A 14,585-nucleotide genomic window follows, 5' to 3' on the forward strand; every position below is an offset into this window, starting at 1 on the left:
AGGGAATGGGAGCCGACTGAACGCGGGCGGGAGGGAGCCGACCGAACGCGAGCGGGAGGGAGGGAAGGGAGCCGACCGAACGCAGGCGGGCGGGAGGGAGTCAGGCAGCCGACCGAACGCGGGGGTGAGGGAAGGGGGAGGGAAGGGAGCCGACCGAACGCGGGCGGGAGGGAGCCAGCCGACCGAACGCGGGGGGGGGAGCGAAGGGAGCCGACCGAACGCGGGCGGGAGAGAGGGAGGGAGGGAGCCAGCCAGCCGACCGAACGCGGGGGGGGAGGGAAGGGAGAGGGAAGGGAGCCGACCGAACGCGGGCGGGAGGGAGGGAGGGAGGGAGCCAGCCAGCCGACCGAACGCGGGGGGGGAGGGAAGGGAGAGGGAAGGGAGCCGACCGAACGCGGGCGGGAGGGAGCCAGCCAACCGAACGCGGGGGGCGAGGGAGCCAGCCGACCGAACGCGGGTGGTAAGGGAAGGGAGAGGGAAGGGAGCCGACTGAACGCGGGCGGGAGGGAGGGAGGGAGCCAGCCGACCGAACGCCGGGTGGGGGGGAGGGAAGGAAGGGAGAGGGAAGGGAGCCGACTGAACGCGGGCGGGAGGGAGGGAGGGAGCCAGCCGACCGAACGCCGGGTGGGGGGGAGGGAAGGAAGGGAGAGGGAAGGGAGCCGACTGAACGCGGGCGGGAGGGAAGGGAGCCGACCGAACGCGGGGGGGAGGGGGGGAGGGGGGGAGGGAAGGGAGCCGACCGAACGCAGGCGGGAGGGAAGGGAGCTGACGCGGTGGGGGGGGGAAGGGAAGGGAGCCATTCCAGACAGCTGGCGGGAAAGAGAGAAGGCTGCAGGAAGCCTCAGAAATTGAGGAGCCATTTCCCGACGGCAAAAGGGGAGGTCGTCGGGAAACGGCTGCCTCAACTTTCTGAGGCTTCTCACTGCTACAAGAAGCCTCTGTGCTGATGGCAATGTACTTTTATTAAAAAATGTTCAAAAACTAAACAGCTACAAAGAACTACAAAAATGGTCGAGTGCCAATGTTTTTTTTCACACTGAGCATGCGCGAACGCTCCAACGCGCACGCGCAGCGTTGCCGGCAGGAAAAAAACTTATTTAAATAGTACCCGCCCCCTCCCACTTACAAAATCGGCGCGAGTGTAGGCTCCGCCCCCCTGGGCGCCGCGCCAAGCAGACAAGGAGCTGCAGGGCGCTCCAGAATCGCTCGTTTTTTTTCCGGCGCTGTTTTAGGCACGAAAAATGGGCGCCCAGCTCGGAGGGGCGCCCGTTTTTTATCGTGTGGAAACTTGGGTCCTATATGACATCTGCCAAATGTTTGCCCACTCACTTAGCCTGTCTTTATCCCTTTGCAGATTTCTTGTGCCCTCCTCACAATTTGCTGTCCCACCCATCTTTGTATCCTTAGCAAACTTAGCTACTTTACACTCAGTCCCTTCATCCAATCATTAATATAGATTGTAAATAGTTCAGGCCCCAGCACCGATCCCTGTGGCACCCACTAGTTACTGGCCAACTGGAAAATGACCCATTTATCCTGACTCTCTGTTTTCTGTTAGTTAGCTAATCTTCTATCCATGCTAATATATTGGACGGGGTGTAGAACCAGCATTCCACCCGATCCGGTGGGATTCCTGCACGATTGGTTAGGTTAATATTACCGTCAGTGGTTCACACTCCAGATATTTCTGAACTCAAAAATATGGCAAGTGCATTGACTGATAGCATAATCGATCTCTATTCAGTTATAACTAAACACCTCCCATTATTGAGTTTAGAAACATAGAAACATAAAAAATAGGAGCAGTAGTAGGCCATTCGGCCCCTCGAGTCTTCACCGCCATTCAATATGATCATGGCTGATCCTCTATCTCAACACCATATTCCCGCTTTTTCCCCATACCCCTTGATGCCTTTTGTTTCTAGAAATCTATCCATCTCCCTCTTAAATATACTCAGTGACTTGGCCTCCACAGCCTTCTGTGGTAGAGAATTCCACAGGTTCACTGCCCTCTGAGTGAAAAAATGTCTCCTCAGCTCGATTCTAAATTTCCGACCCCGTATCCTGAGACTGTGATCCCTTGTTCTAGACTTCCCAGCCGGGGAAAACATCCTCCCCGCATCCAGTCTATCCAACCCAGTCAGAATTTTATACGTTTCAATGAGATCCCCTCTCATTCTTCTAAACTCTCATGACTACAAGCCTATTCGACCCAATCTCTCCTCCTACGACAGTCCTGCCATCCCAGAAATCAGTCTGGTGAACTTTGCTGCACTCCCTCTATGGCAAGTATATCCTTTCTTAGGTAAGGAGACCAAAACTGCACTCAATACTCCAGGTGCGGTCTCACCAAGACCCTGTATAACTGTAGTAAGACATCCTTGCTCCTGTACTCAAATCCTCTTGCAATGAAGGCCAACATACACTTTGCCTTCCTAACTGCTTGCTGCACCTGCATGTTTGCTTTCATTGACTGGTGTACAAGGACACCCAGGTCCCTCTGTACATCGACACTTCCCAAGCCATCACTATTTAAATAATACTTTGTCCTTATGTTTTTCCTCCCAAAGTTATACTGCATCTGCCATGTGTTTGTCCACTCACTCAACCTATCTAAATTGTTTGACCTTATTTAACCCAAAACCAACATCACAAAAACAGATTATCTGGTCATAATCACATTGCTGTTTGTGGGAGCTTTCTGTGTGCATTTCCTACATTACAACAGTGACTACACTTCAAAAGTATTTAATTGGTTGGAAAGTGCTTTGAGACATCCTGAGGTCATGAAAGGTGTTTTATAAATGCAAGTCTTCTTCTCCTTCTTCCTTTCTTTCTTTCGTTCTTTCTTTCTTTCTTTAGAGTCTGGATTATTCTAATCAAATTTATTCTTTAGTATTTGGTTTATTTGTCTTAATTGAGATGTGATTTAGCATTAAATTCCACCATGTTGTCCGATACCAGTCGTCATTTTGATATCCAAACAATATCTTTCTCTGGCCATGATTGAAGAGGCAAAATGATCAACAAGTAAATTGCATTGCACTCTGGGACAGTTAATATTCATCTTGCAGGGGAAGATGCATTTTCCACTTTATTAAGTTTCCTTATATAAAAACGTAGCTTGCCCATGTCCAGAGTGTTCCTAACTGGAAAAATGAACAGAACTAGTCTTGTTTTCTGCAGATTTATTCAATAGGTTCATGTGTCGCAAACTATTTACACCTCTGCATTTCAATATAATTGGAGGGGAGCAATGTGTGTTAATTGACTATGTAAGGGAACAGTATGATAGCAGCCCAATCCCTTGCATTGGAACAGTTGAAGACTGCCTTCTTTAAGTTTCTTCATTTAATGAATGCCACTGTGCAGTTGCTTAATCTAAAGATACTTCTGAAACAACACCTACTTTTTCTGGCAGGGCATTATTTAAGTACATGTGTGCTAATTTATTGCAGTTGTTAACCTATTTTTTTAAAAAGCCACAAAGCTACTGCATTAAAATAACATTCCAGAAGTATTGTACAAACATGTATATAATTCTTTTTTCAGTGGTTAGAATGTGGAACTCGCTACCACATGGAATGGTTGAGGCAAATAGCATAGATGCATTTAAGGGGAAGCGAGATAAACACATGAGGGAGAAAGCTATAGAAGGATAGGCTGATAGAGTGAGATGAAGTCGGGTGGGAGGAGCCTTGTGTGGAGCATAAACACCGGCACGGACCAGTTGGGCCAAATGGCCTTTTTCTGTGCTATAAATTCTATGTAATTATGTGAGCTAGTAAAGTACCAGAAGAATTTAAATTCCCTTGTGTTTGACTGTGGGCTGTGATTTCAAAATGTTCACATTTCTGTTTCCGGGGAAAAGCCATTTTTGTGACATTTTTAATTTGAAGCAATTAAATCTAGTGTGGATAATAATGAAAGAAAAATTGGGACTTTTGCTCAATGTGCAGGCTGGGCACATGACTGGAAAGCAACAGTTAGCTGGCTCTTTACATCAATAAATACCCATATAGTGCTCTTGATTCTCTATATAGGAGAGGCTTTACTTCCCTCCGCCAGGCGGAAACCAGGCAGAACAGGAGTTATAATCCCAGCGGTGTACCTAATACTCTTTTACTGCTCTGTGGCTCTTTTAACACAGCAGTTTTCTTTCTCTTCTATCGAAACTTGCCAAGATGCGTGGTTATCTTTCATTCTTCAGCTCTGATGAAGGGTTACAGACCTGATTGGTCAATAACCTACACTTATATAGCGCTTTTAACGTAGTAAAATATCCCAAGGCGCTTTACCAGGAGCATTATCAGACCAAAGAATTGACACCGAGCCAAAGAAATTGACATCAGCAGTAATGACCAAAAGCTTCGTTAAAGAGGTAGGTTTTAAGGAGCGTCTTGAAGAAGGTATTGAGAGGTGGCGAGGTTTTCTATTTGCAGGTACTGATTGATCTGTGTATTTCCAGCAATTAGTATTTTTTTTAATTTCAGATTTCCAATATTTGTAGTTTTTTTCTTTTTGCAATATCTATCCCATGGGTCAGCAATTTTTTTCACAACAAAGTATTAACAGCCTGGTTTCCTTTAATGATTTCCCGCACTTTTTTCCCACACTTGGTCCAGAGCAGAAAATGAACCTCCATTTGTCAAGCTGCAAACATTCATATTTTAATCCGGCGATCCTCACCAATTTTCTTCAGCAACTAATTTGTGGCTAGCAACAGTATCTGTTTCATACATGAGTTTCTCTGCCTTCCATTGTATGTAGTGAAGAGAACAACCTCAGTTTAACCCTGCGCTATTTTAAACTATCTAAAATGGAAGCCCGAAATGCCTATTGGGCCATGAGCAGCACCACGATCGGGTAACTCTCTCCACAAGAGAGGCTGGTGGGATAATATGCAGGTAACAAAGGGGGTGAAATTCTGCTCAGCCATATTAGTAGAAAAATGAAGATTTGTGTTAAGAATGCAGTGAAAGGTACTTGGTGATGCCATGTACCTGTGAAGTACAAACTTCATTTTCACTCTTACTTTTGCATAAGTAATTTTTACATAGAAATTACTTAATGATTAATATAAAATAAGTATACCACTCTATGGTATTTTTACCCTTACTACCAACAGATTGTACAGTACAGCAATTGTTTTATGATCTGTCCAGCTAGTTTCTCTATGTGCAATATTAATAGTAATTTTCCACATTAAATTAAAATGTTCAATTTAAACAATTGGAGCCCGACAATGTTGCCACATTCATGACATTAAGGCAGAAGGGAGTTCACATTATTACTTTCTTCTCCATTTGAAGCATGGATGTGCATGTAAAGTGATTTTGTTCTGTTAGGAGACAGACATTACAGTTAAACTAACAGTTGGCAATGGGGAGCATGCATGTGGGTGTGCTCTCAAGCCAGTATTTCATCAACTGGCTCCTATGTGTTTATTACCAGGCTCGCCACAGCTTGCTACTTGGGTCCTGTGAGCTATTTTAGACACTTTGGGGGCAATTTTAACTCTAATTGCCCAGCAGAAACCTGGTGGGTGGGTAGTTAAAATTGCCCTGGCTCTTACTGTCCGAAAGCCACCAAGATCGCAACATCTGCAATTTTAACCTGCTCCCCTGAGCAGGCAGCAAGGACACACACCCAGAACCAACAGGGTCCTTCTTTACATATGTCTGTTGCAGCCCAGTGACATCATTGAGACCCGATTGTAATTTTTACTCAGGTCTAAGCAGTAAATCCATCTGGAGTTAAAATCGGGACTTTTGTGACTATTGTCGATCAGTGGCAATCGGGAGTGAGCGAGAGAGAGAGAAGGGTTACAATCTTGCTACACTGAAGTACAGTTTTATAAAATAAAACTGCTGCAGGATATAAAAAGGGCCAAGGAGAACGCATTTAGCTTTGTTTGTGTTCAAGGTGGCATTTAGAGGTGCCAGTGGGTTAATTTCTGTTGTACTGTCAAGTGTTAGGTTCTAGCTAAGATACTTGTTTATATCGGAACAACTATTTTTTTTAATAACCTGCCATAGGGCTATAATCTTACATTGCATTCCCTGAGGATTTAATTAGAACCATTTCCAAATCACTAGCATCTTTATAGGACAAGGGTAAATAAAGGCAGTTCATAAAACTGTCAATTTACTGATAAATTAAAGAAAAAATATGTCTGCAAAGTGCTTCAGCAATTCTGTGTTGCTGGTACCAGCATTGGAACGAATGAAATAAAGACAAGATAATAAGATACTGATGTATTGAAGATATTTATGGTTAAAAATAATGTAAAGAGACATTTGTCAATTCTGTTCTTCATGTAGAAGGAATCGTTCAGAGAAGAAACTAAAATTTGGGAGTTGCCAATATCTGAACAGAGAGTTTGGTGCACTTTATGAAGTAAATTATTGCCCAGGCCAATGATTTACACCAGGATAAGTCACATACCATTTTTATTCCGAGAATTTCACTGTTGTTTTGGGAATTGTTCCTTTTTTCTTTCGAAGTTGAACACTGGTGGCCTTGACTAGTGTGCTAAATATTTACCTCAGCCAAACCCTTAGCGTCATGTAATATATGAAGCTTGAATGTCTTCCAAGTTTTAAAAGATTGCGTTAGGCAGCTAAGCCTTTGATTTTAGCAAGATTTACCAGTCCATCTGGGACATTTTCTTTTTGACAACTTGTATTTTAGAATATTATTGACAGAAACTCCTGGTATAAATCTTGAAGCAAATATATTGCAAGCTTTGCATTTGACTCGACTGAAAGGTCTTTCCCCTCGGGTATTTGTACATCAGATTACTAGTTTTCTTAATTCTCTCTGTTGTGTTCCTTCCTCGGATTAAAAAAAACTCTGTTGGACACCTGACCACAATGGTCAAGCTGATTACCAAAAAAACAAAATCATGGTTTGGAGGGAGGAGACTTGGTAGGGAATATTTGGCAGCCTCTTGGAAATTTCAGGGTGGACAGAGGGCCCAGTTGCTTCCCTTTGGTGGTATTGTACTGCTAGAGTTTGTACATCTTGATAAATCTATTTCAGCCACTATACGTCTGACTGTAAATAGCTTCATTGCAAGTGCACACAAACCTACTTGCATGCAAGGGATAGAAAGAAAAAACACAAATGTTAAGAAAGAAAGACTCGCATCGATACAGTGCCTTTCACGACTTCAGGTCATCCCAATTTCAGGTTTTACAGCCAATTAAGTATTTTTGAAGTTTAGTCACTGTTGTAATGTAGGAAACGTAACAGCCAATTTGCACACAGCAAGGTTCCACAAATAGAACATTAGGGAGAACACTAGGGAGAACTCCCCTGCTCTTCTTCAAAATAGTGGTATGAGATCATTTACGTCCACCTGAGAGAACAGATGGGGTCCTACTTCAAATGTCTCATCCAAAAGACAGCACCTCCGACAGTGTTGCACTCTTTCACTACTGCACTGGAATGTTGGCATAGATATCTGATGCTGGAGTAGGGCTTGAACCCACAACCTTCTTGTTATGTATGTAACTATCTAATACTTGCTACCAGGGGGCACGACTGTTGGAGTACTAATGGTCACCTGCACACAAGTGCAGGGCCAGTATAAAAGGTTGGCTGCCATGTTGTTTAGGCACTCTGGAGTTGTAATAAAGAAGACTAAGGTCACACTAAGTTTAGCTCACATTACTTGGCCTCATGGAGTTCTTCCATACACAACAATTGGCGACGAGTAACAGAATACGAACCTTCACGCAACCATGGCTGCCGTTGGAATATTAGAGAGATTTGTAGAGGGTGATGATTGGGAAGCCTTCGTCGAGCGTCTCGACCAGTACTTCGTGGCCAACGAGCTGGAAGGAGACACTAACGCGGTCAAACACAGGGCGGTTCTCCTCACCGTCTGTGGGTCTAAAACATACGGCCTCATCAAGAATCTGCTCGCACCGACAAAACCAATGGATAAGGAATATACAGAGTTGTGCATGCTGGTTCGGGACCACCTCAAGCCGAAGGAGAGTATCCTCATGGCCAGGTATCGTTTTTACACGCACCGTCACTCCGGGGGCCAGGACATGGCGGATTATGTCGCCGACCTGAGACGCCTTGCGGGACCTTGTGATGTTGGAGCTGCGTTGGGGTAAATGCTGCGGGACATTTTCGTGCTGGGCATCAGCCATTCTTCGAAAGCTGCTGGCTGCCGAAACCCTAGACCTGAGCAGGGCCATCACGATCGCCCAGGCATGCATGGCCATGGACGATAACACCAAACAGAGATCTTCTCAACATCGAAGCTCACCGGCAAGTACTGTGCATAAAATGACATCGCTAGCAGGCCGAACTGCATATGGCAGGGCCTATACATCTGCGGCTGCAAGACCTGTGATGACTTAGAGTCCGCCATCGGGGGTGAATGTGAATACATTAGCACCGTGTTGGCGCTGTGGGGGTAATCATCGGGCCCATCAATGTCGATTCAAGCACTACGTGTGCAAAGGCTGCGCAATGATGGGGCACCTCCAGCAAATGTGCAAACGTGCTGCGACATACCACATGGCAGAAGATGATCGATCCGGCGCGGATCTCGCAGCACAGGCTACTCAACCCGAGGAAGAAGTGTATGGGGTACATACCTTCACCACCAAGAGCCCTCCTATAATGCTGAAAGTCAAATTAAATGGAGTTCCAGTATCCATGGAGTTGGACACGGGTGCGAGTCATTCAATAATGAGCCAGAAGGCTTTCGAGAAACTGGGGCAATAAAGCACAAAGGCCCAAACTGAGCCCGATTAATGCAAAGCTGCGTACCTAACCAAAGTGCTCATACCAGTCATTGGAAGTGCGGCAGTGAAGATATCATATGATGGAGTTGTGCATGACCTATCATTGTGGATTATTCCAGGCAATGTCCCAACGCTGCTCGGCAGAAGCTGGCTAGAAAAGATTCGATGGAATTGGAACGACATCAAAGCACTATCTTCAGTAGATGACGCCTCATGTGCTTAAGTGCTGAGCAAGTTTCCCTCGCTATTCGAACCAGGCGTCGGCAACATCACGGGAGCCAAGGTACATATCCATCTAGGCCCCGATGCACGGCCCATCCATCACAAAGCTCAGGAGGTTCCGTACATTATGAGGGAGAAAGTTAAGACCGAACTGGACAGACTCCAACGCGAAGGAATCATATCGCCAGTTGAGTTCAACGAGTGGGCCAGTCCAATTGTTCCGGTGTTGAAAAGCGATGACACGGTCAGAATCTACGGCGACTACAAGGTAACGATTAACCGAGTCTCACTACAGGACCAGTACCCGCTGCCCAAGGTGGATGACCTGTTCGCAACGTTAGCGGGGTGGGGGGGGGGGGGGGGAAGTTGTTTACCAGGTTGGACCTAACCTCTGCCTACATGACACAGGAGCTGGCTGAATCTTTGAAAAGACCGACATGCATCAACACACAAAGGATTGTTTATACACCACAGGTTCCCTTTTGGGATTTGCTCGGCTGCAGCCATTTTCCAGAGAAACATGGAGAGTTTGCTGAAATCTGTTCCATGCACCGTTGTGTTTCAAGATGACATCCTGATCACCGGCCGTGACACCATCAAACACCTAACAACCTGGAAGAGGTTCTAAGTCGCCTAGACAGAGTGGCACTCAGACTGAAATGCTCCAAGTGTGTTTTCCTGACGCCAGAAGTCAAATTTTTGGGGAGAAAGATTGCAGCAGATGGCATCAGGCCCACGGACTCAAAGACAGAGGCCTTCAAGAATGCACCCAGACCACAGAATGTAACAGAGCTGCGTTCGTTCCTGGACTCCTCAACTATTTCGGTAACTTTCTACCCGGGTTGAGCATGTTGTTAGAGCCTTTGCACATGTTGCTATTTAAGGGTGATGACTGGGTTTGGGGCAAATCTCAAGACACAGCCTTTGAGAAGGCCAGGAACCTACTATGTTCAAATAAGTTACTTGTACACTATGACCCATGTAAACGTTTAGTGCTGGCTTGTGACGCCTCATCATACGAGGTCGGCTGTGTGTTACAGCAAGCCAATGTATCGGACAACCTCCAACCGGTTGCATACACGTCTAGAAGTCTGTCTAAGGCTGAGAGAGCCTATAGTATGGTCGAGAAAGAGGCGTTAGCATGTGTATCTGGGGTTAAGAAAATGCACCAATATCTATTTGGACTTCGGTTTGAGCTTGAAACTGACCACAAGCCGCTCATTTCGCTATTTTCAGAGAGCAAAGGTATAAATACCAATACTTCGTCCCGCATCCAAAAATGGGCACGAACATTATCCGCTGATGAAACATAGAAACATAGAAACATAGAAAATAGGTGCAGGAGCAGGCCATTCAGCCCTTCTAGCCTGCACCGCCATTCAATGAGTTCATGGCTGAACATGAAACTTCAGTACCCCCTTCCTGCTTTCTCGCCATAACCCTTGATCCCCCGAGTAGTAAGGACTTCATCTAACTCCCTTTTGAATATATTTAGTGAATTGGCCTCAACTACTTTCTGTGGTAGAGAATTCCACAGGTTCACCACTCTCTGGGTGAAGAAGTTTCTCCTCATCTCGGTCCTAAATGGCTTACCCCTTATCCTCAGACTGTGACCCCTGGTTCTGGACTTCCCCAACATTGGGAACATTCTTTCTGCATCTAACCTGTCTAAACCCGTCAGAATTTTAAACGTTTCTATGAGGTCCCCTCTCATTCTTCTGAACTCCAGTGAATACAAGCCCAATTGATCCAATCTTTCTTGATAGGTCAGTCCCGCCATCCCGGGAATCAGTCTGGTGAACCTTCGCTGCACTCCCTCAATAGCAAGAATGTCCTTCCTCAAGTTAGGAGACCAAAACTGTACACAATACTCCAGGTGTGGCCTCACCAAGGCCCTGTACAACTGTAGCAACACCTCCCTGCCCCTGTATTCAAATCCCCTCGCTATGAAGGCCAACATGCCATTTGCTTTCTTAACCGCCTGCTGTACCTGCATGCCAACCTTCAATGACTGATGTACCATGACACCCAGGTCTCGTTGCACCTTCCCTTTTCCTAATCTGTCACCATTCAGATAATAGTCTGTCTCTCTGTTTTTACCACCAAAGTGGATAACCTCACATTTATCCACATTATACTTCATCTGCCATGCATTTGCCCACTCACCTAACCTATCCAAGTCACTCTGCAGCCTAATAGCATCCTCCTCGCAGCTCACACTGCCACCCAACTTAGTATCATCCGCAAATTTGGAGATACTGCATTTAATCCCCTCGTCTAAATCATTAATGTACAATGTAAACAGCTGGGGCCCCAGCACAGAACCTTGCGGCACTCCACTAGTCACTGCCTGCCATTCTGAAAAGTACCCGTTTACTCCTACTCTTTGCTTCCTGTCTGACAACCAGTTCTCAATCCACTGTGTTATCCGCCACAGACCAGGCACTGAAAACTGTGCTGATGCAGTAATCATGCGTAATCATGTCATCCAGCACGTCCACAGCCATCATTGAAAGCCTCCGGGCCATGTTCGCGACCCATGGCTTGCCTGACGTCCTTGTCAGCGACAATGGACCGTGTTTCACCAACTCAGAATTCAATAAGTTTATGACCCGCAATGGCATCAAGCAAGTCAGGTCTGCTCCGTTTAAGCCCACGTCTAACGGTCAAACAGAGCGGGCAGTCCAAACAATCAAGCAGAGCATGAAACGCGTGACGGACGGCTCCCTGCAGACCCGCTGGTCTCGCATTCTGCTCAGTTATCGGACACGACCCCATTCGCTCACTGGGGTTCCCCGGGCAGAATTGTTAATGAAGAGAGCCCTCAAAACCAGGCTCTCTCTGGTCCACCCGGATCTTATTGATCACGTGGAAACCCTGCAACTCTGGCAGAACATGTACCACGATCGCGTGGCTGTTTCCCCTGTTTCACGTGACATTGAGGTTAATGACCCTGTGCTTGTCCTGAATTACGGCCATGGTCCCAAGTGGGTTGCTGGCACTGTTTTGGCCAAGGAAGGGAATAGGATGTTCATAATCAAACTGTTAAATGGCCAAACGTGCAGAAAGCATTTAGATCAGACCAAATTGCTATTTACTGACAACCAGGAACGACTTGAAGAGGATATCACATTGCCAATCCACCAACAAACATCCAACCAGCAATCGACCTCGTTGTCAATCACGAGGATGAACCCACCGTTCCTAACAGTCCGGTCAGACCAGCTGCGGTAATTGCAGCAATGGTGCAGCCAACTCATACTCACCAGGATTTGAACTTATATGATCAACCAGGGAGCGAAAGGCTCTGGATCGCCTCAACTTGTAAATAACTTGTACCGAAGACTTTGCGGGGCGAGTGATGTTATGTAATACTTGCCACCAGAGGGCATGACTGTTGGAGTCCTAATGGTCACCTGCACACACGTGCAAGGCCCATATAAAAGGTTGGCTGCCATGTTGTTTAGGCACTCTGGAGTTGTAATAAAGAAGACGAAGGTCACATTAAGTTTAGCTCACAGTATTCAGCCTCGTGGAATTCTTCAAAACACAGTAAGGGCAACACTTCTGAGTGCTACCCACTGAGCCACAGCTGACACTCACTATCCAGAATCACATCTTGGAGGATGACCATGTGGCAAGGTATCTGATGACTCCTGGTACCTTAAGACCTTTATCCTGCATATGTTCCTGCCTTCAGGTAAGGCAATCAATCCATGAACTCAGCTTTAAATATACCAGTTACCAGTAACGTTAAAGTCAATTGAACTTTACATAGAAACATAGAAACATAGAAAATAGGTGCAGGAGTGAGCCATTCGGCCTTTCGAGCCTGCACCACCATTCAATATGATCATGCAACTTCAGTACCCCATTCCTGCTATCTTTCCATACCCCTTGATCCCTTTAGCCGTAAGGGCCACATCTAACTCCCCGTTAAATATATCTAACAAACTGGCCTCAACAACTTTCTGTGGAAGAGAATTCCACAGATTCACAATTCTCTGAGTGAAGAAGTTTCCCCTCATCTCAGTCCTAAATGGCTTACCCCTTATCCTTAGACTGTGCCCCCTGGTTCTGGACTTCCTCAACATCGGGAACATTCTTCCTGCATCTAACCTGTCCAATCCCATCACAATTTTATATGTTTCTGTGAGATCCTCTCTCATTCTTCTAAATTCCAGTGAATATAAGCCTAGTCGATCCAGTCTTTCTTCATATGTCAGTCCTGCATCCCGGGAATCAGTCTGGTAAACCTTGGCTGCACTCCCTCAATAGCAAGAATGTCCTTCCTCAGATTAAGAGACCAAAACTGTACACAATATTCAAGCTGCAGCCTCACCAAGGCCCTGTACAACTGCAGTAAGACCTCCCTTCTCCGATACTCAAATCCTCTCGCTATGACGATCAACATGCCATTTGCCTTCTTCACTGCCTGCTGTACCTGCATGCCAACTTTCATTGACTGATATACCATAATACCCAGGTCTCATTGCACCTCCCCTTTTCCTAATCTGTCACCATTCAGATAGTATTCTGCCTCCCTGTTTTTGCCACCAAAGTGGATAACCTCACATTTATCTACATTATACTGCATCTGCCATGCATTTGCCTACGCACCTAATGTGTCCAAGTCACCATGCAGCCTCTTAGCATACTCCTCACAGCTCACACTGCCACCCAGCTTAGTGCCATCTGCAAACTTGGAGATATTACTGTTATGTATGAATAAAGAGTCTGACTGGATACTGTGAGCTCAAAGTAAAGTGTGACATTAGTCTTTTATTGCAGATCTCCAGATTGCCTCTCCAGCCTGTGAGGCCTCCTTAAGTACCTATGCTCCCAAGGGATTGTGGGATCCCTTGGGACTCCAGGGAATGAGCCCTCTGGTGGCTACACAAGGTATATCCAGGTTTACATATATGACAACACTCCCTCCCCAAAGTCAATAGTGTAACTATTTACAAGGTGAGTCGATCTGGGGCCATTCTTTCCCTGGTTGATCATCTCGGTGCAAATGCTGGTTTTGGTGAATTGTTTGTTGGACCCTCGCTGGGCTGCTGTACAGCTGGCCTTGCTGGGCTGCCTGGTGTGGTGAGTCCTGCTGGGCTGCTGTGGGTGATGGGTTCTGCTTCGTGGCCAACCGCGGTGTCGGTTGCCGCTGGTGTGTACGTTGGAGGGTCAAAGAAGGTAGGGTCCAAAGTGGGTTGCTCTGGATAGTCCGTGAATCTGAGTTTGATTTGGTCCAAGTGTTTCCGATGAATGAGTCCATTTGAAAGTTTGACCCGAAACACCCTGCTCCCCTCTTTGGCCACAATAGTGCCGGGAAGCCACTTAGGACCTTGACCATAGTTCAACACAAATACAGGATCATTGATTTCAATCTCGCGTGACACATTAGCGCTATCATGATATGTACTTTGTTGAAGCCGCCTGCTCTCTACCTGTTCATGTAGATCAGGGTGAACTAACGGGAGCCTTGTCTTAAGTGCCCTTTTCATGAGCAGTTAAGCAGGTGGAATCCCAGTGAGCGAGTGGGGTCTCGTGCGGTAGCTAAGCAGGACTCGGGATAGGCGAGTCTGCAGTGAGCCT

Source organism: Pristiophorus japonicus, chromosome 1, assembly GCF_044704955.1.
Source record: "Pristiophorus japonicus isolate sPriJap1 chromosome 1, sPriJap1.hap1, whole genome shotgun sequence".
Lineage (NCBI taxonomy): Eukaryota > Metazoa > Chordata > Chondrichthyes > Pristiophoridae > Pristiophorus > Pristiophorus japonicus.